At 43.6% G+C, this 27,854-nt stretch overlaps 1 protein-coding gene across 1 annotated transcript in view; it reads left to right on the forward strand.

Annotated features, from left to right (window-relative positions):
* The first annotated feature begins 279 nt into the window (after positions 1 to 279).
* CDH11 (cadherin 11) overlaps positions 280 to 27,854 on the forward strand; it is a 141,018-nt gene continuing 113,443 nt past the window's right edge. Inside the window, exon 1 of the mRNA XM_031458330.2 lies at positions 280 to 454. The gene's annotated coding sequence lies outside the window, so the exon portion shown is untranslated. The remainder of the gene's footprint in view (positions 455 to 27,854) is intronic.

A 27,854-nucleotide genomic window follows, 5' to 3' on the forward strand; every position in this document is an offset into this window, starting at 1 on the left:
GCCCCAGGGGAGCAGGAGTGCGGTGACCTGGGGCAGGAAGGGCAGCCACGAATCCCAGGCCTGGCATCTTGGGGGCCCCTGGGGGGGAGTGGCGCGGACAGGCCGGCCCCCGCAGCCTCCGCGAGGCCCAGCTCGCCGCGTCTCGCGGCCTCGGCTCCTCTCCGCCCCCCGCCCTTCCCTTCCCTCCCAGCGGCGGCCTCCCTCCTCCTCCGCCCCCCCACCCCGCCCGCCACCTCCCCCCGGTTTCTCATTCCTGCCACTAGCGCGCTCGGCGGCTCATTCCGCGGCCGCCGCCAGCCGAGGGGAGCGTCTCGAGCAGATGCCGCGGGGGCCGCTCGCAGCCGCCGCCGACTTGTGAATGGGACCCGGACTGGGGCCGGGGCTGACACCGCTGCGCTCGTCCTGCGCCAGGGACCGACGACCGGCAACTCTCGCCCACCCTCCAGGATCCCAGGTGAGGCGCGCCGCCAGTACCTTCCTCCCGCCTGGATGGAGCTTCTTGGTGGTGGTGGTGGGGGGGGTTGTTCGCTGGATGAGACTGTCTCGGGGTGGGGGGAGGTCTGACTCGAGAAGGTTTCACACATGCAAAGCAGAACGGGGGAAGGGCGGAGGTAAGAGATGTGTTTAAAAATCAAAAAGGAAGAAGGGAGCCAGCTGTGGGCGCGGGCAGCGCAGGGGGCAGAGGCGCCAGATGTGCGCTCCAACCTCTCCTCCCGGCTCTGGCCTCCTCTCTGGGGTCTGCGCCGAGGCCGCAGGAGAGGGGCTTTGCTGCCGGCTGGAGCTGGAGGCTGCAGAGCTGCGCTCCGGACACGCCGACTGCCCCGGTCAGCTCTCTGGGGAAAGTCGCCCCCGGCGCGGTGCCGGCCCGCCCTGCGCCTCTTTCCAATAGCAGCGACGTGACCACGCTTTGCAGGGTCCCTACCCCTTCCTCCTCAATCTCCGCGGAGCGCTCCCGGGGACTCAGTCCCTCCATCGAGACCGCCGGGGAAGCCCCGGAAAACGGAAGGAACCCATATCGCGTCGGCGATTCCCCCGCACTTTAATAGCGTGGGTTTGGGTCCGCTGACTGCGGCTCTGGGGCTGCCGACTGCGGCGCGCGCGCTCAAGCTGGAGTCTTCTCGGGGGCTCCAGGGGGCCGTTTGTCAGCTCCCGGCAGCCCGAGGGGTGATGTGCGCGCGGCTCAGACTCGGGCTTGGCTCTGGCTGGGTCTTGGCGGAGCCTGACGGGGTCAACGTTAACTTTGCGAAGCAAGCCTTCCCTGCAGCCTGCGCCTCCTCCCGGAGCGCGCGGAGTCTCTCCAGTTTCGCGCGCACGGCTTCCCTCCTTCAGCTTTGCTCCGGAACGGGAGCCGCAGATGGGAAGCTGGAGAAGCCCGCAGGATGGTGGGGAGGGGCGGCGAGGAGAGCACCCGTCTCCCTCTCCACCCTGGTAGAGCTGTAGGAGGCCCGTTTGGCGCTGTGAAGGAAAGACTCCCCAGAGAAAGTGGGGTCAGGGAGGCCCCCGGGTCGCGCTTCTTCATCTCTTTCTTGCCAAGGCCTTGCTTTCTCCAGGGCGGGGTTGGGGAGTGGGGGAGCTCCGCATGCCCCCTTCTCCCGGGTGAAAGGTTTTCTAAATGCTAGAAAAAGAAAGCCGTGTTGCTTTTGCTGATAATGTAGCAGGAATTTCACGGGCCATCGCGCTGCTATTAAGAAATCAAATCTTTTAATTATTTAATAATGCCATCCCTGCATGACGGCGGGTCGTTCCTAAGGGGTGGGGTGGAAGGTTGTCTCTAAAACCCTGCTGCATGAGGGCATAGATCTGCCTGTAAAGTCTTCCCCCGAACCTTTCCCCCTAAAGAAATTTTTTTCGGATGCCTCTGAAATATTTCCGTTTTCCTCTTTGGATCATTCCTACCGGTTTAACATGAGACAGAGAGTAAGTTTTCAGTTTAATCACAGAGAAGGCACGATAATTAATCTGGTGAGAGGATGGATCGATTTCTTTATCACTTGGGCTTGCAGCAGACAGACGTCGATGGTTTTGCGGGGTGTCTGGATTTCCCGGGGATAGGGACGTGGAAACGTTCTCAGGAGCGAGGATCCGCCAGCATCACTTCAGCACATTTGCCACGCTGGGCTCTGAGAGCTAGAGCCTAATACGATGAGAGAGAAAAGAAGGGGCTGACCTTCATTTCATTAATCCTGAAATTACTCTCCCTACAAATACAGAGATGCAGGCATCAGAACCCAGAAATAATCTCTGCCCAACCCCAACTGCAGGGAGCCTGGTCTTCTTCCAGTAGAACAAAGGAGCAAAAAGTTGCAAAACAAAGAGACAGAGTGTTGGGGCCAATGCTAGAGGGACCCAGAAGCTCCTGGACACTAAAGTTCCTTAGTCATGAGCTCTGATTCAAAGTTTTAGAGTTGGCCAGTGGGCCCTGGAATTCAAGCCTCTGTGCAAAACTGAAATCCTGCCTAGTACAAAGGAATGTGAGTAGTTTTCAAGTACAGACCAAGGAAAGGCATCTGAAAGGCTAGGAAACTTTCCTTCAGTGAGAATTATCTTTACATTCTGCTTTTAAAGCATTGTGAATTAGTACATTTAAAATTTTGTGCAGCTGTAGTTTATTATTAATAATAATTTCTATCATTATTTTCCTTGTTGTTTGAGAGTCAGCACATGCTGGTCATTTTATTTTATTTGAAAAAAAAAAAATCACCCTCCTCACCCCTGAGGAAGGGAAAATGAAATGAAGACCTGCATTGACGAGACTGGGATAGGATAAACTGTTGAGGCCCAGACATGTAGATTTACTCAAACTGGGCTTATTGCTTACTAGAAAAATAGGCTTTTAAAATAGCTCTAATTGAAGCAGTGGACCATCTTGATAGCTCTTCAGAACTTTCATTATGCTCAGCACTCTTATCAGAACACCAGACAGTAAAATTACTAGAAATCTAAATTCTATTTTCAATTAAGATGCAATCTTTTGTTAATTTGAGAATTTAAAAAAAAAAAAAGTTAAGTCTATGTTTTTTTATGACCCAGAACTCAGATTTCCTCTTTGCAGTGGTGGCTGTGGATATGTATGTTTGTTTAATTGTGCAAAGATTGGTGGTGGGGGGGTGGCAGGGTTGGAGAGCCTTGCCATGATTTGGGGGACTACAGATCAATTTCATGCTCCTTTAATGCACTTGTCTTCATAATTCATGGTTTTTCTTCCACTTTGAATAGAATTACATGGCTGCTTTGTAAAGATTCTGGTTTGGGGCCCCTCATACGGGAAATGCCATGACTTTGACCTCAAGGCTTGATTTACAGTGCCAGAGCTACACTCCCCTGAGCATAGTGTGTCTCAGAACCTTGCCTGTGAATGTCTGTGACTTATGAAGTTGACAGTTCATGTAAACTTTGATCTGTGATATTCAAAGCTATTTTTGGAATCATCTAAAGGAGATCTGCATTTCTGATTTTAGTCTGCCTTCATTTTTCTACACATTAGGCGCTTGTTCCAGAAACGTGATCATTTAAGTTTATTTTCAGTATTGATTTTTTTTTACTTTGATCATAGGAATACCTAAACATTAAATAGTAATGATAAGGCAGTGATCTACAGTTTGAAAGCAGGTAGCAAACCTTTTTTCTTGAACTGTCAAGGTTACAGAATGACTATAAATTACTAAGTTTCTTTTTTCCTAGAAAATTAAACATTGTATAAATTCACCAGCCAGTGATTTAAGGGATGGAAATGTGTTTGAGGTGTTTATCCCCCTTACACAATTGGTTATTGCTTCATAAAAAGTTACCTGATTTGTCAAGAACCCCCATTCTAGATTTACCAATCATTGTAGTTGTCAGCCTTTCCAATCCGAGTTCATTTCCCCTGAAATAGGTCTTTGGTCTATCTATATGTGTGTGTTTGCGATTTAACGGACTAGGGGAAAAACATCAACAGGTCTGGTAAAAAAGAAAAAAATAAAGCTGGAGAAAGTTTGACAAATTCTGGTGCACAGTAGCAGTAAGAATGAGCTTTTCCATCAGGATTATTGTGATAGCCATCCACAGCCTCCTCTGTGGGCAAGGAAGGACTAAAGAAAACACTCGAGGAGGATAATTAGACATCTTTCTGCTATAATTTTACCCTGACGTTAAGGGCCTTGTGCATCTCTGGAAATGGGCTCCTTCGCGGAAGATTGCACTTCTGGCCACTAGAGGGCAATGGCACTCTTCTCCAACTTTGTGCATGGGGCCCATCTGCTTTTGAGGGCACCATGAAAAGCGGTTTTGTTACCATCAGCCTTGTCTGGCCCTCTCAGGAGAGACCGAATTCAATCTAGCTGTGGTTCAGGCTACTGCTTGAGCAGTTTGTCAGGATTAACATCTTTCTACTCAGTGGATCCCCTTACCTTCAGTCTCTTCTTCTCACCTTGGCATTTACTCGAAAGTTGCAAAATCTGTATCTTGAGATTGTCTGAGCAGGAGATGGGTGGGGGCTGGGCTCTGTGATAAACAAGGTCAGTTCTCACTGAGGCAGTGATCCCGGAGGATTTTCTGGCTCTTTTTTTTTTCCCCCTGCAAAAGGCATCATTTTAGACTCTGAGGGGAAGGGAATGAATAAAGAAGAGAAATATCAGTGAGATTCCTATGATATTATGGCCTATCCTTTCAAGAGGTTTTGAAATCATGTGCAAGACATTTTTAATTTGCAAAAAAGAATAGCAGTTTGATCCTTGGTAAACACTTCTTCTCATGGAGTTTGAATATAACAGTAAATGTTTTACTATTACCTTTAAACCATTCTTGATACTGCTGTACGGAAACTAACTTTAGCAGAGAGTACAATTTAATTCAAGATTGGTCCTCACGCACTGGAGTTTAATCATTTGACTTTTTTTTCCCCTCCTCAGTGATACGGAAATTACTGCTTATGATTAAATTGCATATTCCAGGCTGCACAAATTTGTATTTGTTACTGTTTGATAGTGTCATTATGAAATTCAGAAGAATGAAACAAAAAAACTAATGCTATATTATAATTAAGAGGAAAGCTCTATTAAAAAAAATAAGTACTGTCTTAAGTGGATTCTTATTTGTATCTTTTTTTTTTTTTCTTTTTAACTGAGTACAGTTGCCTCCCTGGTGAATCAGCAGTGGAGTTCTCTGCAGCTCTGAGTGTGTTGGAATGCATAGGCAGTTGATGCAGGAGGAATCGATGCAAATGGATTAAGGGGGGAGTATTAAGCAACGCAGTGGAAAGTAAGACAAAGTGTTTTGTAAACCGATGCTCACTTACTGCCGGACAGTTTATTTAACTTAAAAAAAGGAGGCACATTTAAATTCTACGTGCTTGTGAATAATGCATGTTTGTTAGAACTGGAGGCAAAATTTCGTTGTTATTTGGTTTAATCAGTCATCAGACAGTTGCAGAGTTCCGGGATGCTTATTGAGATAAAGCATTGTTCTCAGAGTCTCGGTGGTCAGGGTTGCTGCCCAGGCAGAGGATCTGGTGCACAGGATGTTAAATGAGATGGGAGTTGGAGAGAGCAACAGAGAGGGAAGAAGGAAAGAGGAGGGAAAAAAGTATGTGGGAGAGACAAGTGATGCTCTTTCTCATGGCTGGCGGAGGAGTGGTGTCCCTCCCCTCCTCTGTCTCTATTCCTTTAGACCATGTGAGGTGCTGAAGCCAGAAAGTTGGCATAAACAGCTTCACAGGCCACAGTCAACAGTGGCCAGAGCCTTATTCTGTTGCCTTCTGGCACTGGGTCCTGGTCAGAGGACGTTGTGAATAAGCACTGCCTTTTCCTTGAATGTTCCTGGTTACTCCAGATGAAGAATAACATTCCCTTCCTCCGTGGACCTCCTTAGTTGCCAGAAATTCTCCTGACATGGTCCTCTGCCCTGGCATGATTTCACAAATTAAGGGTACTTCTCCACTTTGACTTTTCTTGCACACTGGCTTCGGATGCAGCATTTCCCACCACAGTGATCACCTAGCAGCAACCGTGGCGGTCAGGGCCCCTCCCTGGATTTGGTGTAAGACACACAGACCTTTTCAGCCGTCAGTAGGCTCCACCAGGGAGAGCAGGCGGTGAGAATTTGGAGCAGCCTCCCTGCCATGGTTGCTGTTTTATTCTCAGTAAGAACAAACATGGATGAAGGCAGGAACAGACGTTGTATCTCATGACGGTGCATTCACCCGCGCCGTGGTCTCTCGGGACGTGTTCCGTCGTCATCCCCGAGGCTCACACTTGGAGGCAACACTGCCTAGTGGCAGGGCCGGGACCGGGGTGAGGAGGGAGAAGCTAAGACATGCAAGTGCAGAGTCTGAATCTGTCTTTGTTGAAAATGTTGGTATTTTGTTCATCTTGGATTTTTTCCAGTTATCTTGATTTTTTATATTTCCTTAAAATATTATTTATCTCAATTTTTGAGCTTTTTGGCATCCCCTTGTATTTTTTGCCCACCTGACTCATCCTAGAATGAGCTAAGTGACTTCCCTGAGACTCTGCTGCCTCACCTGTAAAAATGGAGTTAATCATAACATCTACGTCCTAAAGATGGTTGTAAAGTTAACATGAGCATTGAGTGCAATGCTTGGTTCATGACAAGCATTCAGTGAATGCTCAGGCCTTTTTGTCCCCTCAGAAGGAGACCTACACTTCACTTTTATAGCCTAATGGTGGCAGGTGGAAGTTCTCCTTCACAGTGATGGGCCAAAATTCTGCCCCGAATGTCCCCTTTAGATTGAGGCCTCCCCCAGTTAGTGATGAATTGTTTATTAGTACCTGCCTCTTTTTTTTCTTTCTTTTTTTTTTTTTTTTGACTCAAAAGTTTAAGTGATCCATCCGTCTTCCACTTAAAATATTCAAAAGGCAGCCGAGATTTTAGAGGTAGTTACAGCTTTTGAAGAGTGTCTGCCTCCTTCCTACCTGTGCATTGTCTCCCTGCTCTGTTTGCCTGTGGGTTGCTGTGCTAAGTTGCCCTGAAGGAATACCTTACCGGGAAAGTTTGCTAAGCATGTGATGCTGAGACATTCATCACAGGGTTTGCTTCCGTTTAAAAGGGACTCATTACTATTCCAGACTAGCTTAAATGATAATTAGTCTCTTGATAAATCGTCGCCCTTTCCAGAATATTCCTGTTTGTTTTTCAGGTAGATGTAGTTTGGGGCTGCGAGGGGATTGAGCACTGATGGTCTGACTTATGGAAGGACTGTCGCTTCAAGAAGCTCTGGCCCTGGCTGTGGTCTTCCTTAGGTCCAGGAAAAAAGCACAGTGATTTGGCATCATGTTAAAAATAGCAGGAGCCCTCACCCCCACGCAGCCCTTAATGGTATTCCAACTGTTTTCACACCCGGCGTCACAGTGAGGCTGGGCTTCTCAAGGCGCCTGGACCTTCCCGGTTCTCCTGCTGTGTCCCATCTGCGGCCTTCTTGTGTCATCTGTTCCCACCCCAGGCTCTCCCGCGTTCCTCCCGAGTGCACCGCACAATGAGAGGGAGGATCTGCCTGCGTTTGCCTGGGAAAGGGAAAGGGAAACAGCCAACTTTTTGAGATGCTACTGTGTGCCAAGTTCTGCACACGGTACCTCCATTATTCTGTGCAGTCCCCCTCTGAGCACGGTGCTGTCATTTCCATTTTACACGTGGGGAAAATGACCCCCAAGGGGGATTCAGGACACATGTCTAAGCTCCTCAGGCTGGAGGAAGGACAGCTGGGTGTCCAAGCCAGTCCTGACTCCACGTGCCCAGCTGTTTTCTTCTGTGTGATGGACGTTTGCAATCCTGGGCCTCCTCAGCTTCCTGGAGAAGAGCAGCTGGACACAGAGCAGAGCTGATGGCTCGATCCTGTGCTCCTGCAAGACCCCGAATCTTATCCAGATAAAGGAGCCTCCGAGATCTTAGGGTCTAACCCCCCTCAGATGGTTTTCTGCTTGCTGCTAATCCTGCAGCTTCTGACATGTCCTAATGACAGCCTGCTAACTACCTCCCAGGAAACCCGTGATGCTAGAGGTGATTTGTTAACTCTGGTCATTAAAATGTCCCATCATATGAGGAGCTAAAATTCCCCTTGTGTAACTTTCTCCCAATAGTTACACTTTGCCCCTGCTCCCCATCACTTTTTCCTTCTCCTGACAGCCCTCCAAGTACTTGAAAATTGGCATCCGATGACCGTTAAAACCTAACGTTTGTTGAGCTCTTAGCTATTTCAGGCACTGTGCTAAGAACACTAACTGAACTGTCAGCTATTCCAGTCAACTTTCTTTTAGAGATGAGGGTCCAGGGACCGAGAGAGGAACCACGACTTGCCTGAGATCACATGGTAATTCAGGGGCAGTTTGAACAAGAACTGGGTGGTCTTGGCTTTTAACTCAGTCCTTTACCATTATCTAAAAGCAAAAGCCTCTTTGTTCTTTTTAGAGTCCGTATACCTGTGGTCTGATTCTAATTTAAACATCTCATTAGTTCAAAAATATATATATATGTATATATGAATTATATATTATATATTCAGCCTGTTATGTCATTAGGCAGTTAAATTGCAACACCTAAATATGGGACTTTGCATGGATCTCTGTTTGGAAGTCATGGTCAGTCAATCCAGTGTCACTTGATAATATTTTGCAAAATGTACTGTTTGACCCCTGCCCTTCAGCTCCATCTTGCTTTACAGACATCTACCCTAAATGTCTCCATTCCACGCTTCCATAGGTAGCAAAGTAAGAGTGCTGTCCTCACCTTGTCACCCCCAGGCCTTCACAGGGCCCTCTAGCAGGATTTGGTTTGCACTCCATCTCAAACCCATTTCTTTACCACCTACTTGAATGAAAGGCCTGGGCTGGGCACATTGAAATGGTCAAATTACAGGGCCTTACCTCAGAGAGCTGACAGTATCCAAGGTGCAGAGCATACTAGATCTGTGTATAGAAACCCAAGGCTGCGTACCGTCAGTGCTGCAAAGGAAGTCTAAACAAGAGGGCCACAGGAAGGCAAGCCACATCCCATGAAGTGATCAAGGCTGGTTTGGGGAAGGAATAACAGAATTGCACTCCTGCATGGTAGGAAGGGACCCTTGAGGCCACCCAGACCAACACGCATGCCACCAGGTGCTCCGTTCCTGGCTGCTGTGTGCTGGTGATGGTGCAGCGTGACCAGTCATACGGGACTCATTACCCCTGGACGCAGACCACCGAGGCACTAGGAACTGTGTGTCCCCAAAGGTTCTGTGTTCTTAAGTACCAGGCCTTGATGTCATGCAGGTAGATGTAATTCTCCCTCCACACTGCAGTTACTCAGTATTCAAGTTGTCTTCCAGGATACCTTCTCTCTAGCCTTAACATCTCCAGAATGAACACCCCATTCATTCTGGCTCCAGCCCTCCTTGGAGGAGGGAAGGACTGAAAACAGAAATCTAGAAGCAGCCAGACTCTGGACTATCAGCTCCCTTCTCCATACATCTTTTATTGCAGCCTGAGGCTACATTACATTAACTTTTACTGCCAGCCACATCACCCAGAGGACTTACGCTTCACAGTTTATTTGTTTGTTTGTTTTTCCTTATGTGTTGCTGTTAAGTCACATTTCCCCACCTGTGCCCGTGCCCATAAGACGCGGTAAGGCACCATCAGTGGTGTCAGCTCAGGCTCTGGAGTCAGGCTGCCCTCCTTCAGAGCTTGGCTCTGCTGCTCCCCAGCTGTGCAGGGCACTTTGTCTGTTTCTCGATTTCCCATCTATAACACAGGCTTGATAGTATCTACCTTACAGGGTGGTGCTGGTGTTGAATCATATTAATATAAAATGCTTAAAGAGTAACATAAAAAATGCTTAAAGAGGTTGCAATTATTGTTATTTCTGTTATATTTCATATTGTTATTGATCCAGCCTCCCAAAACATTTTTGAATTTAAACCTTTACTCTGTCATCCAGAGTATCTGTCATCCCTTCTGGTCTCATGCAGTAGATTGGTTTACTCAGACACCTGCCTTGCTTGTTAAAAACAACACAAAACAACAACAAAAATACTGAGAATAGAAGCAGGGACAGAATCTTGTTAGACCACACGAGACACGCCTTTGAGGGATTCCACACCCTAGAATACAGTTTTCTTCCTGTTGCTCATTCCTTGCAACGTATAATTGACATTTTTTGCTTATTTATTTGTTTCGCAGCATAGAACCAAAACCCACTTCCTACGTTTGGAGATTAACCCATAATAAGATGCACTGTAGAAAGAAAGCCCCCCCTGCTCTTCCAGGGCCCTTAAGGGCCGGAGCGTTGCTTCCCCAGCTCTCCTGGAAGTGAGGACACTGAGTCAGTGCCGACTTCCCAGTGTGCTTTAACTTTGGATTCAGTATCTTACACATACATGGGCACGCATGCACATACACACCCACACACAGCCACTGGCCGTGAAGAACTCACTCTGGTCATTGTGGGAGTGGCTGCGGTGTCACCCAGTTTCCAGGGGTAACCAGGGTGGTAGGCAAGCTCTAGCTACCCGGGTCAGTGGGGACTGCTGTGGTGCCCTCACCCACCCGGTTCCATGGCAGGATCTCGTCTGTGGTTCCGACTCTCTAGGCTCCTGACCTTCCTGGCCATTTTCTGCACCTGCTTCTCCACTCTTCCTGCAAGCACTGTGCTACCCAGAGTCTGTTTCTGTTGCTTTGAATTAAGAAACTCAAAAGGCTTTGTTGCTTTGCATATTCTTGCAAGACTGTTGTGAGAAAACTTACCCACTGCAATACTGAGTGGCGTATCTGGTTTTCGAGTTCCTCCCAAATGCTGAATAGAATGCTGACAGGTAGGTAGATGTTAAGATGAGGATAGAGCAGAGGAAACCTTTGTTAAATATTGAATAGTCCAGTAGGGATGGAGCAGGAATTGGGCAGAGTGTCAAGACCCAGGCAGAAGCGTACTGACGCAGCTCAGTGGATGAGATGGGATTTCCCCAGACAGCGTGACCGTGAGGCATGTGGATGGCAAACCGTCTCTTGGAAGGAACAGGACAGGTTGTGTGGGAAAGTGGCCCATGGATGCTGGCTGTGAAATCAAAGCAGAATTCCAAAAATATTATCCAGGTGAAGCTAAAGCCAGATTTGGGGACAAGAGTCCAATTTGTATCCCTGATTCAAGGGCAGCTAGATAGAAAGGAGTACTCTAAATTCAGAGCCAAACATCTTGGAGGAGGCAGGATGGAATACATAGGAACTCTCCAGACATCGATGGGAACACAGAACGTGCCCCTATAAGAAGGGGCAAGTGACCTCGTCACATCCCAGCTTCGGGAGGGGACAGCTCCCACAACGTCCTGGCATCCTGGCTGCTTTGTTGACCCAAGGACTGGATGATCAGGTGGAAGTTGTCAGTGCTTAAAGCCAGGCACGTCGGGGCAGCAAGAACAGACAGGGGAAAGCTTCCTCTGCAGTGGGCCCCTATCATCCCGGGACAGCCTGGCCCACTCTTAAAAAGGAATCAGCATCACCCTTCTATAGAGTGGAGCCTTCAGGGCAAGCTCGGGTTTTCAAAGCTTCTGAGATTTGCAAGCCTAATGCGGCAGTTAGTTTAAACCATTGAATGGCTTAGGTTTTGTGGGGATGGTGCCCCTTGCCCAGACCTGACCCTGGTGTCACCAAGCTGCTCAGAAGTCTTGGAGCCATGCTTTTCAACGTTTATGTGGTCCTGCCTGACTGGGCCCCATGGACACACGTCAGACCACAAACCAAGGATGCGTAACCAAACATCGGGGAGGCTGCGTGGGCAGCTGGGCCAGGAGTTGTCATCTTTCCATTGTCTACCTTATTAAAGCCTGAATATTTAAAGGTTTTTAAATATCTAACAGCATAGTTACAGGTTTTATAAAATATTTCACTGATAGTAGCAGCAAAACTGTGCTTAAGTTTGGAATCCAAATTGAAAATCAGGGGTCCTTTATGCCAACAATTCCAATTCACAGCACTTTGCCTAAAATATCCCAAAAGCAAAGGGAGATTGCTGTTGACCTGTCTCACTCCACTGTATACTTCATACATGGACTTGGCTATAGTATAAGATGTGGTTTTCATTTTTATTGTTGTTCTTGAGAACTTAAGAAGCACTGTATAAGTGAAGCATCACTATTAGTATTATCATCCTAGAGTGAAAACTGCAATTTATCGGTTAGAGCTGGGCACACTCGCCTTCGAAGTTATGCATTGGTGATTCTTGTGTTTTATTCATCGTTGTTCCTACCGCAAGCCTTGCCGAGAATCTTCAACTTCAGCAAATCTCGACAGCGCGTTTGGGAGCATTAGTCCGGAGACTGATGTGGCCTGAGAGGACACGTCTCTGCAGTGAGGGATGGACCCTGTGGAATCATTTCAGCTGCCCTCTCCCCGTCAGCCCCATTGCTGCCGTGCCCTGCATTGCAAGCCAGAGAAGGGCCAGATTTTCACTTACAGAGAGGCATGCCTCTTGTTCTTTTCTTGTTGGGTGCTTAACTTCTGTCTCATTTTTTATGAATGGAGAAAGATCACCTGTCAGCAAGTTTGCGGCCAATTGTTGACAAATTTTTCCTAATAGGCTGCCCTTTGGTTCCCTCCTTCTAGGCGGACCAGCCTAGCTCACCCTGCCATTCTGATAAATAGCTGTGTGGCCTTGGGCAAACCAATTAACCTCAGTTTCCTCATCTGTAAAGTGGCCTTTTGGGTCCTTTCCAGCTCTGAAATGGTCTGGCTCTCAAGTATTCTTCCACAAATCACCTGGCATGGTGCCTTCTGACTGTCACATCTCAGCATTCGAGAGAAGGAGCCATGCAGACAAAAACACCAGGATGTAAACGCCCAGCTTTGATTTGCCTGGGCAGAGTATGCCTGCAGCGTGGTGAGTTTGGGACTCTTTGTGGAGTACATTGCATGTCACATTTGAGGCTTTGAACTTCATTCCCTAGGTCCTAGGGAGCCTTTGCAGAGTTTGGAGCAGGGGACTGATGTGTTCAATGCTTTATGAAATGATTTCTGGACCAGCATTGAGAGGAACTGATAGAAAGGTGCAGAGACTGTAAACAGGGAAACTGGTATGGAGGGTGTCAGGGCAGAGATAGTGAAGCTGGAACTAGGGGGCAGCATTATTATAATAGCTGATGTGTGCAGAGCACTTACTGTATGCCCACACAGTGCTCAGCACTTTCCATAAATTATCTCAATCCACCCTCACTACAACCTTAATGAGGTGGAAGCTGTAATTAGCTCCATTTATAAAACATAGAAATCAAGACTCAAGGTAGTTAAACAACTTTCCCCAGTGTCATGCAGCTAGCAAGTGGACAGTCAGGGATTTGAACACAGAGGTTTTATGTTCTTCCTTGCTCTGTTATAGGGAGATAGACTTAAGAGGCTTCCAGGGGTAGGTACATGACACTTGCTACAGATGGTCCAAGGAATGGGAATGGATATTTTGCAGGGTGTTTACTGAGTGCCTGGGACTGAGCCTCCTGGACTTTATCTCACTACATCTTCCCAATAAAACCCATAAATAGAAGCCCCAATATCACATTGACAGACAGCTGCAAAGAATTTGAACTCAGGACCTGAAAGAACCAGAAAGCTTTTCCTGTGACTCTTCTAATGCATCCAAAATTGCTGGATTCTTGCCTTTCTCCCCACCCATGATGATGTAAAGATGACACCAAATATTGTGTTTTCTGTTCTGTGCTCATACAGCTTAAGTATTTTAAAAGATGTGTTATGCACAAAAGAAGTTGTGTGTACATGATCTATGTTCTCTCTTGATCTTTTGGTTCCTGTCCAGCCCTGGCAAAGAGGAGGGGAAGATGCCACCGAGAGTGTCATTCCAGAACATTTACTTGGCACCCAGGGTTTACAGTGTATTTCTAGGTGGTGTTGAGGGAAGACATGTAAACCCAGCCTTTCTCCATCGATGGCCACTGTCCCCTTTCTGTCATGCAGCACCATGACCCGTACAATGTACAGGAAAAGTGGGGAAAGAGAGGCACATGCAGCTGCTCTGATGCATATTAACAAGGACCCAGGCTTCTGAGACAGAAAAGAATCATCTACACTGGGTTTGAAGAGGACTTGAAGAGACATCAAATTTGTTGCTCCAAGCTAAGACTTAACAATAAATGCAACTGCAAACACCAGCATGGCAAAGTCCTGTTCAAAGAAACGAAGTCTCTGTGCTTTGTGTTTCTTTGTCTGCTCTTGTATTCTTGGAAAATTTTCATCCGTATTCCCCTTGAGCCATCCTTTTCCTCATCTCTAATTTGGTAATCAGCTCACTGTGGGACAAGAGGGAACTCATTTCCCTTATCTGGATCAAAGTTTTTCTTTTCTTTTTTTTTTTTTTTGTAGAGTAAGAAGGTTCGAATGGAAAATTGCCTCCCCATGGGAGGGATCTGGAGGAATAGCTGGGCTCCACTGAAACAGTCCAAAAAGAAGTTCCAGTCCCCCTGCTTGACCTGGAGAATACCTGTGTTGCTCTTCTCCTAACCCAGCTCCTGGGCTTCAGATTTTCATTTGGACAATGAAAACCGAATTGATGGTAGTAGGCTCTTGGGAACTCAGAAGTTAGTTCTCAGCCCTGGCAAAGAGCCTCCAGAACCTGTCCCCCGGCTCATTTAAATTAGCAGTTGTAGAAACAAAGCAAGTAAGAAAAGCTTTGTGGGTAAGAATGTGAATTGATTGAATTCATGGAAATCGCACCACTCTTCAAGGATTGTCTTTGCTTAGTGCTGAAAATATTGATACTATCTCTAGTATTGTTTCCCCTGTTTTCACATTTGCATGGGAAATGATTCGATTAACACTTTTTCTCAAGATGATTTTCTTCCTCTGAGAAAGTTACATTGATTGTGTTGGCATGGCCCAGTGGGCATGCCTTCTTCCCATGCAGGGCTGATCTGGATGCAGAAGGGGAGCTGTTTTGGAAACAGTGACTCTCCCTGCATTGTTGTGCCTGCCTCCTTTCTGGGCTCAGTTGGGCTTGCTGCAGGGGAGCATTGAGAATGCCCTTCACATGCTCTCAAATGTGAGAAACTGTGCTAATACAACTTTAATTTTCATACCAAATTGAACAAGAAATGAGTTTGTCGGAAATAATCACGGCTCTTGCAGAGGTGCCGGGTTGGGTGGTTACTGAGATGTGAGTGTTACTCTGTGAGGTCACACTGTGTTGTGTGGGTGTGTAGATGGAGGTCATCTGGCGTGCTGGGCCCAGTTACACCCCCTGGGAAACTCCTAGGGGCCTTTCTTGGCAGCGGTTTAGCCCAGAGAGGAATATTCCTTTATGTCCCACCATATTTGGCTCCCGTCTGCCTCCTTCCCAGTGCCCTGCTTGGCCTCTTACAAAAAACAGACAAAACAAAGCAAAACAGCCCTTTTGGTAAGTCCTTCAATCTCTGTGAAATGTATGCTTGACCTTAAAGACAGTGTGACTTGATGGTGGGTCTACGGAGGTGGACCTGGGGATGCAGTGTAGTTTGGGGGAGGACTGGGAAGACCTCTGTCTCTCATTGTATGCAACATGTAGAAACAGATTTTAAATCTATGATCTGTGAGGCCAGAATTCTTTGGCTTTGTAACTCATAGGTTAACTTTTTAATGTATTTCCCTGAATCTCTCAATAATTTTTGCAGGATCCAGGACTCTGCGAATACATCTGAGTTTCCAAAGTCAATGTAGGTTCCTCCGCATCTTTTGGGGTCTCTCTTTTGAGCTAATGGGGTGTGCATTGTGATTTTTTAAATTGACGTATAGTCAGTTTACAATGTTGTGTCAATTTCTGGTGTGTAGTGTAATGGTTCAGTCATACATATGCATACATGTATTTGTTTTCATATTCTTTTTCCTTATTGCTTACTACAAGGTATTGAATATAATTCCCTGTGCTATACAGTATAAACTTGTTACTTATCTATTTTATATATAGTATTTAGCATATATAATGCTCAATTTATCCCTTCCTCTCCCCTCTACCCTCTGGTAACCATAAGGTGGTTTTCTATCTGTGAGTCTGTTTCTGTTTTGTAAGTAAGTTCATTTGGCTTTTTTTTAAGATTCCACATATAAATGATATCATATGGTATTTTTCTTTCTCTTTCTGGCTTACTTCACTTAGAATGACAATCTTCAGGTCCATCCATGTTGCTGCAGATGGCATTATTTTATTATTTTTTAAGGCTGAGTAGTATTCCATTGTATAAATATACCACAGCTTTTTTATCCAGTGATCTGTTGATGGACATTAGGTTGTTTCCACATCTTGGCTATTGTGAATAGTGTTGCTCTGAACCCTGGGGTGCATGTATCTTTTCAAATTAGAGTTCCCTCTGGATATATAGGACACAGAGTGATTTAAATCTGATATCCTCTCAATGCTCTGTCGTGCCTTCACAACAACGTAAAAATACGGACTCTTCCTTGATGGTCTTGACCATGTGCTTTAAGTTCATTATCTCTGTCAGGTCTCATGACAACAGTGAGAGCCTGACCTGAGTATAGAGCAGTGATTAAAAGCTCACGTGTGAAGGGGGTTCCTACTAAGAAGGTTGTGATTTCGCTGTCACCGTTTTTTAGCTGTGTGGCCATGGGTATCCTTTTTTTGTGTCAGGTTCCTCATCTGCACCATTGGGATGACAGTGGCATCCTCAGAGATCCAAGTGAGTACTTGATGAGTGCTAGCTGATGACCCTGTGAGGGAGAAGTGTATTGTAAGTTCTGCTCTGCAGAGAGGGCGTGAAGGTACAGGGAGCTTATATGCTCTTGCTCTGGGTTACATGGCTAGTGAGTGACAATGTGAAATTTGTATCCAAGTTCCAGGACTCCAAGCCCATTTGTTCCTTTCCATTCCCTCTGCTGACGTTTACTGAGCTATTATAGTTCCTCTCTTCTACCCCAAACCATCACCTGGATTTGGTGAGGACTTGTTCTCCATTGCTTTTGAGTTTCATGCTTCACTTTGAAAGAAATTGACATAAATAGTGCTCAGTTTCCCAGCATGACTCATATTTGCATAGCTCTGAGGATGTTAAGAACTCAATTTTCTCCACCAGATCCTTTGTTTTGAGCTTTTGTGTGTTTATAATTGAAATTTCAGGATGATAGCTCTCTAAGCCAGGGCTGTCCAGCAGACACGTAACACAAGCCACAAATGTGAGGCACATGTGTAATTTAAAATTTTTCTAGTAGTCCAATGGAAAAAGTGAAAAGGAAATATGTGACAATTTTAATAATGCATTTTATTTAAGCCAATATATCCAAAATATTATAATATGTAATTAATATAAAATTATTGATATTATCTTTCTCATTCTTTTTTCATACTAAGTCTTTGAATCTAGTGTGTACTGTACACATATAACCCATCTCAGTTGGAAGAGCTCAATAGCCCCTTGTAGATGGTGGGCACTGTGTAGATAGGACAGGTCTTGATTTTTTGAAGGACAGTGTATACAACACATTTTTTTAAACAATTATTGGTGAGGAAGCTATTCTGTAAGACATGTTATTATGGTATCTAATACCCTGTACTTTCACCCCTATTTTTCAGACAAAGAAACTTAAGGCTCGGATTATGGAACATGCTTATCATTGTACAGCTAGCAAGATGCAGAACTTGAATTTAGATTTTACAAATTCTCTCTCCCTTTCCAGGGTTCTTTCTGCAATACTGTAACCCCTTAATAGCAATGATGATGATGACAGTGATGAGGAAACAGTAATATTAACATAATAATTCAGTTAACACCTGGTATTGATGTAAATTTCTCTTACACAGTCTCACTTATGGTTGTGTTTATGTATATTTGAGACACAATCCTTTAAAATATATATTTACATCCTAAATGAGCTCCTACCAGTTTGCAGATAGACAGGTCTAAAGCTAACCAAGAAGATGTGGTAACTCAGTGAACCTAGCTCCTTCCAATGCCAAGTTTATCCAGAAAATCAGATTCATGTTAAGATTAGAGAGAGTTTCAGTGGGATGTATGAAGCATGAACAGCAGGGAGAAGTGGTGTGGTGCTTGGGCCACGTGGGTCCCTCTGTGTGGACATGCATGTGGAAGACCTGGGCAGAGGGAGACAAGGCTCATGGCTACCTGTCAGTCTCGCCACTTGTTAGACCACGGCTTCACGAGCCCCCTTCTTTAATTCTTTATAGCTCCATGGCAGCTTCTCTATGTCTCCACCCCAAAGCTGAATCTAACAGAGGAATCCATAGAAAGGGGATGACCAAGATAGAGTCATTCTTACCTACTGCCTCTCAGAGAACCATGGCGTCCAGAAGTATGAGCAAGCTAACGCTGTCACAAGCTTCAGACCATGCTCGTGAGCCACCCATACTCACAGGGGGCCCTGAAGCAAAATAGGTTATGTTAAAGATGTGTCATCCTTGAAGTCATGCAGTTAGCAAATATTCATGATACACTGATAATCAATTAAGCTGGAGATACAAGGGTAGACAAGAGAGTTTCTACTCTTATGGACCTTACGTTTTAGTTTGAGGGAAAGGACAATAAAATATCAACAAATGAACAAATATTTTTCAGTAGTGATGAGTGTGATCAGTAAAATGTGGCAATGTGATGTGTTATGAGGTGACTGACATTTGAGAATGAGAGCCACTCTCTGCCCATCCCAGCTGAGTATCAGTGCTGATGAGAATGACAAAGACGACTGTGAAGTTATTTACCATTACTGGGGGCCTACAGAGTGATGAGGAGGGAAGGAAGAAAGGGAAGGAGAAAAATAGACAAAAGAAGAATAAAAGTGGGAAGGAAGGATGGAAGTGGAGGCAGGGAGAAAAGGAGGACAGGCTACCAGTATCATGGCTGACATTTTTCCTAAGTGATGGCAGGGTATCTCAGCATTTGTTCGGAGAACTGGGTCCCCGGTTGATGAAGGACAGCCCTAGAGGAAAAGGAACTTGACCAGCACACGGGTGGCGTCAGGGCTCCTCCACGAGCAGCATCTGCGCCTCTTTGTCCCCGTGTGTGTGTTCGTGCCCGTGTCTCCTCGTGGACAGTGGTTCGTTGCCTTCACGCCAGGGATGGTCTGTCTGAGCAGCGTTATGTTGGGAGAGTGATACGCATTTCCTGGGGGTTCTGAGAGGTGGATAAATGCGTAGAACAAGTTTGCATTAAGTAAATGGTTGAAATGGATAAAATTATTAGAACAGAGTTCCTTTGAGTAATGGAAAGAAGCTTTGAGATGATGTCTGGAAGAATATAGCCCACACGTATTTGAGGGATTGCTTTGACAGAGAAAGTTATTAGATTTTTCACCCTTGACAATACTTAAAAAAAAAAAAGCAACAAAATATCCATCTCAGGAAGAGACATTTACATTAAATCTGAAGCTCTGCCTTGCTCTGAGGTGTTAGCTATTAGTGCAAGAACAGGGAATTGCTTTCTCAGAGGCATTGGCCGTAGCAGTGGTCTACCCATCTGGGTATCACCAGCCATGCCCCTCTGGTGGGGGGTGTTCTGGCTGCCCTCTCAGTGCAACATCCTTAAGTTCACTTTCTCTTAGTTTTTCTTAAGATATTTCTCTTTCTCAGAAAAAGAAAGACAATTTTTTTTTCTCCTTTTCCTTTGTTGGCCACTCAGCCTTTTCCCTTAAAAACTACAGATTCTTACTGATTTCTTTCTTAGTATTTTCCTCCAGGCATCTTCTTTTGTCCTATTTTGCTTCCTCTCTGGGATGATTCATAAACTTCGTAGCATCACCTGCCATCCTAACACTGCCTACTCCTCAGGCTGCATTCCAGACTTAACTTAGCACACCCTTAAACATGACCCCTTTCCTGTGCTCTGTATTTCAGTGATATCAACACTGTCCACCAAGTTATCCAATCAGAGGCAATTTAAATAAATGAACATCAACTTTGGGGGCCCCATCTTTGAGACCTCATGTCTAGTCCATTGCCAGTTTCTATTGATTTTGTTTCTGACTTCTTTCACAGTATGTTCATTTTTCTAATTCTGCCATTATCTCATTTTCATCCCATTTCTCTTCTGAGATTTAAGATTCCTCCTTATTATCCTGACTTATTCTGACTCTTACTCATTCTCCTGACTCTCCTTGCTTCCTTCCTTTGATCAGAGCCCTCTGACTTTCTTCAGCTCCAATGATCAGTGCTTCTTTAGTATTTAGCACAAAGCAGGTTACAGTGGTTGCAGGCTACAGAAGTTTAGCTGAAAAGAGCTTACAATAAAAGTTTGGGGCCTTATCATTGGGAAGTTCGGGAATGGTCTAGCTTCTGGCAAGACTATGTACAGGACTTAACAATCTTATGAACTCTGTCTTTTCACATCTCCATCATATATACAGACATCTCCATCTACTTATCTCTGCTTCTCTGAGAGCATTGGTCTCACTCTTATTGCTGCTGAGAGGTTTTCTCCATGTGACAAAAACAATGACACAGTGACCACTGGAAGTCTCAGAACATACCATTGATACTTCAGATTGTAAAAGCAGAAAAGAGTGATCTCCCTGCTCCTATATCAGAAAACTCCAAAGAAGTTAGAGTGTCGCTTAGTGAAAGGTTCAGAGCTGTGCTTTTCTATATTTATTTTATACTAAATACTTAGAAAAATAAAAATGCAATAACATAATAATAATAATAATAATAAAATAATAATAATAATAATTGTACCCCTAAAGCGATGGTTATCAACTTGGAATAATTTTTTTTCACCAGGGGACATTTGGGGAAGTCTGGGGACATCTTTGGTTGTCACCACTGGGGAGAGCTGTGCTACTGGCATCTAGTAAGTAAGGGCCAGGGATGCTACTGAACACCCTATAATGCCCAGAACATCACCCTCTCCCCACAACAAATAATTATCTGGAGCAGTAGTACTAATGCTGAGAATGAAGGCCAATCTGAAAGATTCATTGTTGAGGGGCCATAGTGACCTGAATTCATAGAGACCTAGAAGGTAAATCATATCTTTTTATAGTTAGGAAACTGAGACTAATAGAAGCTAATTTGTCCCAAGTCATCCAGTTAAAAACCTAGGTCCCCATGAAGCCCAAACCCTTACTTTTTAGAGCAAATATATTATCCTGCCTTTTTAATGACTTCTCCAGCACAAAAATCATAATTTGAAAACATACACATATTTTTCTCAATAACCAAAACGCTTTTCATGTAAAACAACCAGATAAAAGTATTAACGAGAAGAGGCTCTACAAAGATACTGTCCACATGGTCTTCTGCAGCCGTGCCTTCATGAAAATGTAGCACACTGCTGTGAGTTACTTTCCAAGAACTTGTCAAAAAAAAAAAAAATTGCACATCGGATGCTCAGCTTACCCATTATTGAACCAGTTGAAATTTGATTTTTGGGTGTAGGTAAGGAGACAGCTGTCATTCAGGGGAGTTAAAATGTGTCCCTGTCTGCTGTCAGGAAATTGCACAACCCCTTCTATTTCTTTGAGTCTGAATCTTCATTGTAGTTTCCCATTTGTAAATATTGATGTACATGCAGTGCCTCCTAGAGGATTCTATGAGGGAAACAGAACCAGTAGGATATACATACATTAAGAGATTTATTGAAAGGAATTGGCTTAAGCTATTGTGAAGGGGGTTGGCTAAGTGGGTCTGAAATCTATGGGGCTGGTGGGCAGGAAGGGCAGGGCTGCAGGGCGTGCATGGGAGCTGTGCTCCACAGATGGAATCTCCCCTTCATTCAGGAAGCCCCCATTCTCTTAAGGCCTTTCAGCCGGTCGAATCCAGTCCACCAGATTAGTTATGATAATCTTCTGTAACAAAGAAAATTGATCATAGACTTTATTTAGATCAACAAAATACCTTTACAGCAACACCTGGGTTAGTGTTTGACTCTGTAACTGGAAACTATAACCTAGACAAGCTGACACAGAAAACTGACCATCACATGTAGTAACTACCTTTTTTTTCTAAAAACTATATTTTAGATGGTGTAGTATACATTATCGGAACGTATAACGAGTGCGAAGGAATGTACAAATATGGCGTTTCTCTTAACACTGTGAGAATGTGGTTACCATAACTAGCTATCTAGATGTCATCTGTTCTCCGTGGTTGGAGACATATCTGTATACAACTAATTCCTTGTGGTTCTGTGTTGAAACTCATTGTGATGTCACACCAAGGGGCAATGCAGTAGACTGGGCAGAGCTAGGCGTGAGTCTGGCCAGTTCGCCAAGCCTGGCTGTGCTATGTCAGAGCTATGTGAGTGCATCTGTCACTTATCTGCATGAGAGATAGCAGTACGCTGCCTCATAGATTCTGGTGAGATGCACTTGAGCGACGGTTAAGCAGTGAAAGGCAACATAGGTACATTCATGCATAGATATGCATATGCATGTGTACGCACACACATAGGCACACAGAAGCTATTTTAGCAAGCATCTGTTTATACTCAAAGCATCTACCTTGTAATAGCCACAGTGCTAGTAGGGACTAGACACCCAGAGATAAAACTCTCATAGTCTGTACCCTCAAAGTGCTGATAGCCTGGAGGAGGAGAGTATAATTAAATTGGTGATTTCAGTAGGTTCTGATACATGCTGTAATGCACATATTTAGAACCATAAAAAGGCCTTTTGAATGTTGAATAGCTGAAAGCAAAATTAAGTAGCTAGAAGTCTGTTCTTTGTGTGTGTGCTCCTCGCATGACCGTTAGGACCAGCTCTGCCTTAATGAGGAATTACTGCATGTTTGGGTTGAACTAAAGCTCTCGGCAGGCTGCCAGGAGGAAGAGGCTTGGATTCCCAGATGTTGGCCAGGTGAAGAGCTCAGGCAGTGTGGTTTATTTACTTGTCCATTTATTTATGGCCATTCCTGTCCTTAGGAGAGGTTGAAGGGGCCTTCGCAAATACCAGAACTGCGCTAAGATTTCAACAAAATTAAGTTTTAAAGAAATTAGGATGAAGAGGAAGCAAGACCAAGGTTGTGTAAGGTAGAGCCAGAACTTCACCGAAAACCTCACCATAATCTGTGACACACAGCATTGTTTCCTAGTCACCAAAGCAGCTGGAGAAACACCAAGAGTCACACAACCACCACAGATCTCAGACTGGGGTAGTAGTCAGAAAGGACGTACACAGGGTTCTGCGGTAGGAAAGAGGGTGATGGCTTATTCTAGCTAAGGAGACCCAGGAAGACTTCTCTGCAGAGGTGACATAATTTGATCTTCCTCTTCATCCTTGCAGACTAAACATTTAAAGTGACATCTGAAAGAACAGCTTTGTTCTTTGCAAATTCTATCCCAGCAATAGCAGTAGAAGATAGAACTGATTCAGAGAGAGGTCTTTTGCTGTAAATTCTTTGCAGAATGTGCCAGGGTATAAATGAAAGAAAATAAGGAAAGCTCTTTGTCATGAGCAAGAGATGCATTTATAGCTCTGGGCCAGGGATGGGGCTTGATAAAATGATTTTCCAGATGCATTAGTCAATTCCGTGAGTGTTTATTGAGCACCTACTATGTGCTTGGCTTTAAGCCAGAACTGAGGCCAGGATATTTAATCGTCTATAATCTTCCTGAAGAAAAGCCTAGCCTAGAGGGAGAAGAGGTATATAGAAATCAGTCTCTTTTCCATTGTAACAGTAGTGGTGGGAAGGGTGGGAGGGGACCTTGGTGACAGTGCTGGCTTGCTGATGTATGATCAGAATAGTTCACAGAAAATGCTAAGGATGAGTGTTCAGGTGAAAAAATTAAGCACCCAAATCATTTTAAAGTAATGATATTATTTATGCTGAGACTTTATAATAAATATTCATCTCACATTTTTAGGGAATTAATACTAAAGAAACAGCTTGAAATGTTAAAAAATTAGATGCACAAAATATTCATCATGGCAAAAAAGAGAGAAAAGTTTAAATAACAAGAGGAGATCAGTTAAATAATTATGGTATATGTTTATGGTGGTCTGAAATTGTCACTGAAGTAGTCACAAAGAAGATGTAGCTGCAGGGATGTAAGCTTAGGATAAAATGTTAAGAAGTGCCAAGGAGGCCACGGGATTACCTGTTCAGTGTGATTTCCACTTTCTACATGCACACACCAGAGGGTGGAAGGGAAATACTCTGAAATACCAGTGGCAATTATGTAGGGAGGATATGATGAATAATTTTATTTTCTTTTAAAGTTTTACTACTTTTCAGTTTTTCATTTAGTACTTGAGAAAGAAACACGTTGAAAGCAAGTCCAAACCTGGGGTATTTGGAGAAGAATAAATAGTGGTTCCTTCTTGTTCATTCTGTTTCTGATGAATTAATCATTATTTCCCTGGAAAAGAAGCTGAACCTTGACTTTAAAAATAAACTTTACATCTTGTTTTTAATTCTGAGCTTCTGCGGTATTGCAGTTCATTTCTACTGTCCGCAATTTCTTCCTCTCTCCAAATTTAAATGAAGCAAGAATTGATAGCACATGTGCATTTAAAAAAATCTGGTTTTGTTGTGTGTTTCTGACGGTACTCCAGAGGAGCTGGAGAAAAGGACAGATCTATTTGTGATAAAAATGACCTTAGCATAGCCATTTTATAGCTGAGAGCACTAAGGCTTAAAGATGAGAGGTGGTTTGCCTGTGATCACATGGCGGGTTTATAGGGACATTATGCATCATCATGGTACAGATGTGGAGAGTAAGGCTAAGGAGGGTTTGACCCAAGATTCTTTGTTGTTTTGGTGATGATGGTGGTGGTGGTTGTAGAGGTGCTGGTGATAATGATCATCGTGGTATTCAGAGGCAGAGTGAGGAATAGGGATCATGCTTGGTTAGAAGCTCAAAGCAGTCATTATAAGAGTGTAGAACCTTCAGGATGCAGCCTTTAAGAGCAGAAGCGCAGTGTCAGACAGGGAGTTATAAATGCAGTGCTAAATCAGATAGAACTTGAGGTCTAGATTTAAGTGTTGCTATTCCGTGAAAACTCAGAACATGTCAATTTTCAGAATAGAAATGTTTATCTCCATATCTGAATTTTAAAATTCATTGTGCATATGTTCTGTGATTTAAAAGTAACAGTCTTTTCCATTTTTCTCATTCTATTGCAAATTGCAGTCACACCATGCCATCAAAAAGTTATTTAGTGACAACTTCTGGGGAGCCAAAAAGTTTCCTGTAATTTGCATATATTTTCCACATTTGGAATGTTAGTGATTACGTTTTTTTGTGTGTGTTCACTTAAAATAATATATTATTATTGAAAATAAATATAATAATAAATGCTAAATGTTGGCTCTAACGACATATGCTAAACATTTTCACAGTGCAGCACAGCATATGCTTAGTTCTTCATTAAGAGATTTTAAAATAACTCGTATTTAGCAAGAATACATTATCTTTTATTCAGAATTAATTATATGCTGTTTTGTGTACCATAATTTAAAGTGCTACCCACTTCTAATATGTAACACGCTAAAGAAACTATGGTTACAATTCATTAGAATTGGCTTCTTTCCTTTGCAATTTAGTGGCATAATGAATACATAGAGCTGAAATGCTATTTGTTAACTTGAATCAAAAGTTACATGAAGTGCTGATAACTAACAGTTACAAATCTTTTTTTTTTTTTTTTTTTAAGTCACAGCATGCCTCAGGAGAATGGAATAAGTCATGAGAGTAATTCAGGCGTAATTAGTTATTTTGCCATTCTTTGATAGTTTTAAGAACAAATGTTTAAAAGGGCTATTGGAACTAGAGATCAGAAGAGCATTTAGAAATCATTTTGTATTAGTCAAACACGGAGTGTTGATAAATTGTTTGGCATGCCCAGACACTTCTTTGAAAGCAAACTCTGACTTTTGTAAAGAATTTGATTCCAGGTATCTGTTAGATAAATGCCACATACCTTCTTAAAAATGAAGCTCCTTGTCTCAAACAGTGGCCTGGAGATACATCAATTGTCTGGTTAAGTGTCTGCAACCTTCATTTGATCATCTTCTGTTTCAACTCTTAGTGATAAGGGGAATGAGGCTGAGAGGCTAAATCCTTAGCAAGGGTAATATAGCTCATGACTAGGAACCCGGAGTTGGAGTTTATGTCTCTTTGTTTAGGTAAGGCTCTTATCTGGGTTGCATGCAACTTGCTCATATTGTCACTCAACCTTAATTATTACCAAGAAGTTCGATAAGGGAAGTCCATGTGAGTACTGTGTTACCTTAGAGCCAAGCAGGATGAAAGCAAAAGCAGAGTGCATGAAAATGAAAATGAAAATGAAAATTCCTAAATATAGTTTCTGTTTGTGAACTTAGATGAGGACATCTTGACTTTTCCATTAAAAGTGGCAGAACCTTCAACACCACTACTGCTACTCATGCTGACCAGGTTAGAATAAGATGAGCCTCTAATAATTTGCTTACAGGAGTATAAATCAATACCAGAGGGCATTTGGCAAAGTTTTTTCTTAAACCTAAATATATGTCAACCCTTTGGCTCAGTTGTCAAATACTTCTGGAAATCTAGCCTTAGGAAACACTCTGAAACACAAAGATTGAGTCATGAAAAAGTGTTCTTCCAAGTGGTATCTTATGGCATGTAAATTGTACCTTAATAAAGCTGTTAAAATTGCCCATCACATTTTTTTTTTATTGGAGTCAAGAATGAAAACATGCTAAATGACTACCCCTTAGGAAATCTTTAAATAGTAACAGTTCATTCATACAACTTAGATTTGAGAAGTCATCTGTCAGATCTATGAGGACATTTTTAATAATATGAAAAAAAATGTGGAAAATATTGTAGAGTTTTATCAGAAGATGCATGATCAAAATTGCATGCAAACCACAGTCTCTACTTTGAAGACAAAATTTTAAAAAAGAATGACTCAAATAATTAGAAGGTAATAAACTAGGATGGTAAGTAATGATAGCTATCGTTAGGTTATCATTTCGTTTTCAAGTCATTTCTTAACTTATTCAATCAACTTGAATTTATTTTAAACCTCTGCATTTTCAAAATGTTCGTCAATGAAAATTAATTACTGTTAAAAATTAGAAAAAGGGAATTTTAAAAGATCCAAGTAGGGGATCCTCACACACAGGCATCTTGCTGATATCAAGGGATGACCACGTATGGCATGCTTTATAGCAGATTCAGGTACAGTCAGAGGTAGTCCTTACCTGGGAGGAGGACCCAGTTGAATAGAATTGGCACAACTCATTAACATTCCACCCTCTCAATCACAGTAGTAGTGGATCAGCCCTGAGACTATCACGTGGAATAGGTTACATCACAAACAATTCACCTAATGCAGTTGATTTTCAGAAATCCTCTTTTTTACATTTAGCCAAGAGGAGGGTTTTTAATTTCCATCATTTGTATCAAGTATAATCAAGGTGTTAGGAGCGCGAACTCAGAGTCTGCCCACTACAGCAGCATGCAGTGAATAGATTGTCACTAACAAGCCAGCCGTTGCTGCTTGATGCCTTCTCGTGGTCAGGCTGTCGGTTCCAATCCAGGATGTAAATTTGTTTCCTGCGCCTTGTTAACTCAATTACACCGTCCTCCAAATTGCTGCAAACATTCCTTATACAAAGGCATGTGCAGAGTCTCTTTGGTAGCTGACACTTCATAATTCCTGAGGGAAGGCATGAAGAATTAGACTAAATTCCCTGGATTCTGAAAGAAAGGGAAAGTGATTAAGATATTGGAATTGCTCAGTCTGCGCCACTATCATTGTTGGAAGCAGCAATACTGTGTCAGGTGCAAAATGTAGTAGCTCTGATTACCTGGTACCTATCTTCCGAGACGTTTCCAGTTCACACCTAACTCGGGAGCCTGCTGTCAATCAAAAGATTCCAAAGCGTGTTGGTCTAGAGCTTTCTTTCATCTCAAATGATACATTTTTTCTCATTTAAAATTCACTCTGAAGGTCCTTAAGTCA

This window comes from Camelus dromedarius, chromosome 9 (genome assembly GCF_036321535.1).
Source record: "Camelus dromedarius isolate mCamDro1 chromosome 9, mCamDro1.pat, whole genome shotgun sequence".
NCBI classification, from domain to species: Eukaryota; Metazoa; Chordata; class Mammalia; order Artiodactyla; family Camelidae; genus Camelus; species Camelus dromedarius.